The sequence below is a fragment of the Pollicipes pollicipes genome, unplaced genomic scaffold (genome assembly GCF_011947565.3).
Source record: "Pollicipes pollicipes isolate AB1234 unplaced genomic scaffold, Ppol_2.1 Scaffold_4881;HRSCAF=5763_pilon_pilon_pilon, whole genome shotgun sequence".
NCBI classification, from domain to species: domain Eukaryota; kingdom Metazoa; phylum Arthropoda; class Thecostraca; order Pollicipedomorpha; family Pollicipedidae; genus Pollicipes; species Pollicipes pollicipes.
In genome coordinates this window covers 51,404,689-51,409,057 of record NW_023596576.1, presented here as the reverse complement: position 1 = coordinate 51,409,057, position 4,369 = coordinate 51,404,689, and positions in this window count along the sequence as shown.

Below are 4,369 nucleotides of genomic sequence, written 5' to 3'. Positions count from 1 at the left end.
AACCACATTTTTTACACAGGTTGTCAAAATTTAAAGGTAATCCCGTTTTCAGTAGACCAAAGAGGGGGCATCAGGAGAGGAGGTGTCTACTTTGCATCTCAACGGACACGACGGAGTTATATAGATCGCATACTTCAATGCAGGAAAGCTGATTTATCGCAGTTGCTGACACATTGTAAAAGTATATGGGTTGAAGTATTGTAGTTTTGCCACAATATCATCGCAGCGCCTGATTTATTATAACATGGTTATAATGACTTGTTACCGATTTGTTATGAATACCCACATGTGACGTGCGCCGACACATGCCAACGCTATCAGCATGACAGAGCTACATCCAGTGAATGGAAGCAATAGAAGTAATAAATGATAGAACAGAAGTTGCATGCAGGTCATCTGCTTATCAGAAGCATGAAATCTATTTTCCAACATTTTGTGCTTGACATGATTTGACGTTTTTTAACTTATAAGAGTGTGTGGCGTTTTGACCCTTTTTCGGCGGAAGCGAGTTCAGCCACGCCAATAGCTTTTCGCTGTTTTCTCCTCAAAAGTTTGCATCATGTCGTTGAGATTTTAGGACGTTGCCAAACACCCTTTCTACGTTGAGAAAGACCTGCTGTGAAATTTAACGGTCATGATCATGATATGGTTTCGTAGTTGCACGTACCACTTTGCATTTTGAGGAGACATTGCTTGCAGCGAATGAGATCAATGAAAAGGCGGTTACAACATGACTATGGCTATTGCAATATAGCAACAACAGCATGGAAGAGGCGTTGTCAGAGCTCGAAAGGGTAGAATTCCCAAAAAGCATAAAATACATGACGAGATACTAGTACAGGCATATCTGATATTTTCTTGACATTTAGATGCAAGGCCTTGCACTGCCCACAGCAGACAAAACAAATTGATATGAGGTGGCAAAGGCGTCTTCAGGTTAAGCGAAACGGGGTGTGACGGAAAAAGTTCTACATCTATGCCTAGCACGTTGACGATATGGTGGTATGGTGATAGGAATGCGTAACGCATGAAAATATTCTCACATGTGGAACTGGAAGAAAGAATATAACCATTTTGGCACAGAGCTTTTTCCTGCTTCCAATTGCATATGGAGCCTTTCACCTCTGCAGCATTGTGGTCTATCTCCGTCATTCTGATGCAAAGATAACACACCACCGCATTCGCTCGATATGCACTCAATACTTTGCGGTTAAAAGTCTGGTTACGACGATTTGTGCTTTTGCCCGTTCTTTTCATCGCTTGGATACGGATGTGACCTCAACATTTTGAGAAAAAACATCCATGAATGTAATTCTCAAAATAATTATCCATCTGTTTACACCGGCTGCAGGGAAATCAGTTGCCCGGCTGCTCCGCCGGTGCCGGTGAGCGCCGTCTTCAGTAGCATGGTTGATATCGTCTCATCAATGTGAAATGTATCACGATTAAATGTCTAAGCTAGTGATCAATCAGGCATCGTTCCAGCCCCTTGGTGGCGAGACGTTTTTTTCGTGCACTCGAACATTTAACAAATGCCATCGCCCACGCGGATTAGCGGACTTCAACGACACGTTTTTAACGGCTTAGACCTCGCACATGATACCTTTACTGTACACATCTGGCGCCTGTACATTTTGTGCTCCTTATATCTGCGATTGCCTACTGAATACCGGAACATGACCCTGGCATGACCTCTTCCCGCACTGACTGTGGCTATCAGGTGTGTCGGATGGGGCGGCTGTCCTAGATCCTCACAAACGACGAACTCCTTGCGTATGCAAATTTCGCCTTCATCTGTGCTTCCGTCTGTGATGTGAGTCTGGCTAAAGACACGTGCAAAGACGGACAGGTGTGCGCTCGCAAATTGCCAAATGAAATCCAACGATTAGATCTGAGCGCTTAGGGGTGAGCCTGAAAGAGAGCACGGGGTTCGGCCTGAAAGAGAGGACGGATGGGTTGGAAAGACAGCACGGGATGGGCCTGAAAGAGCCCCGTTAAGGATTATGTGTTGAGAGGTCCCCAAAGAATGGAATAGCAATCGACCTCGATTCCTAACGGCTATAGAGCTTTTCCTGAATGGCTTTGAACTGATCACGGTTTTTTCATTTTTGTCAAGCAGCTATCAGCTGCCTCGCAGCCCATGATATAATATCTCTCAGCTTTTAATGCGTCATTGTCCCACTGTCCTCATCGTAAACGAAAAGCATCCCCAGCAAGCGTTTAACACATGTTTAATTCCTTACAGTACAATCTTCAAGTGCATCCAAGTATTCAGAACTGGAACATAAAAGTACAATGCGCCTTTGTGAACAAGATGCGCTGGCTTACGGGAACTTTCGAATCTTCTTCATGACTAATTATTCCCTTGCGCAATCATAAGCTGCTTCGCAGCATGCGTTTTTATACTCACCACATTCAAATGCACCATCGCCCGCCGGCTCTCATCGACCTTACGCTCACTTGATTAGCACACGCGCCCTTCATTGGCATGGTATCTAGCGTGAGGCATGTCGACATGGTGGGTCACTATGAGCCGGCGGCATTCCCGCCATTTTGGCCGCAGCGCTCGGAGCGTGCCCGCATGCTGACGCGGGCCAGGCTCGGCCGAGACCGGGACCAGTCGTGGTCGCCTGCTCGGAGCGGGCCGCATACCGACCTCGGCCTCAGCCCGGCCCAGACCGGTGCCGGTCGGAATCGCGCCGCTCGTCACTTTCTCTCGAGTACTGATGGGCGCAGACATTAAGGCCCGCTCGCCGTGCGAGAAGTGTGGCAGGTATTCTTGGAGATATTATCGATATTCTACCACCACTGAATACTGGTGGTGACTGAAAGGTGGCAACATGACTACATTGTATCATCATGTATCCACTTTCACGTCCTTGATATTGTTCGTGCAATGGCTTGGTGTTGCAACGCATACTAGCTTTATATGACAACGAAAGATCTGCGCGCGTGACGTTTTTCCCGATGCACCTTGCCCTGCAATACATTTGCTGATCAAAGTGTCTCACTGAATGGCTGACACCATCTAGACTGGTGATGTATTTCTCATAACTACTGAAGTCGAGACCGCGCCCCAAGGCCAGCGTGACGGTGGACCAGAGTAAAAGAGACCTGTTTCGAACCCTAAATACTGCAATTGAAATGCATGAATACCGCGATGCTAAGATGCACTCGCTTTTTTACTTTTGTTTGCTGCACAGCACGTGCTTGATGTCGTGTGTGTAACACGCAGCCGACTGCAACTTCTATACGGAACGCACCTATCCAAGAAGGATTTTTGAGTGCAATGTGTAGAGCTTGCACAATCTCTCTGTGATCGGCCTTTACCATGGAATCCTATTGCACTGTTGGGGCAGTATGTCAGCATATTTAACGGCACTATATCGCAGCCTTCTTCTTCGTTATGTTACGTTTAAGTCAACCGACCAAAGCAGTGTGGAAGTGGCAATACTTTAATATTCTGTGCCTGCTGGAGCTGAAAAGGTATGTTTTGTACGCAGAACGTAAGACTCGTTCTTGGAAATAAAATGCAAGTCACCCGCTTTGCAGGCCGCATCCCTTTTAATAGTTGTGAAAGCAGCACCCGAAAACGTAATATGCCTTTACGGCAGAAACTGCGAGGTGCTCGCTTTTATTGCATCTACTATGCATTACTGCGATCTCTACTAGCTCTACACCTTCCGCGACTCTTGCAAATTTAAGCCACAACCAGATGGGCTGTTCCCAAAGGTAACCTTCATGTCACTAAACACAAATTATCCGTCTCTTGCTCCTCGGCTTCTAACCAACTCACTTCTTCACCAGTTTGTAAAGCTCACGTTATTCTTGTAAATGGGAGAGAGCTTTCGCCGTGGCCGGGTTTGTAACTACTGCGGCACTCATGTTCATGCTATCATAATTCATCTTCCGGGGAACGATACCATTATAATCTCACCGTCCAGCCTGTGCATATCACGGCTTTCGTGACCTTCCTCTGCTCTCCATGATCCAGTTCATGATTGCCGGTAACCTGAAACCGGTTTCTGTTGGTCACGTATTTCTTTATATATTCTACGCCGAAATTTGCCCTATATCTTTTGTTTCTATTGGCGTCTCATGCTCACGTACTTGATTTTCCAATGTCCATTTTCGTTACATTGGTGTGTTCGCGCTCGGTTTATTCGTTTGTTCCGAGATGGCCTCCACAATCCAGCCCACACCGCTTCCCCTTGTAAACGTTGTTCCAATTTAAAGGCCACTGACTGGTTCTCCCTCTGGTTGAAGCTTGTCCCTCCTGACCCATCGACATCCAAGCTGTTTTCATCTACTACATCTTCAGCTACAACATCGTCGATAAACAAAATGCCAGTTATCAGAAACAAAGACA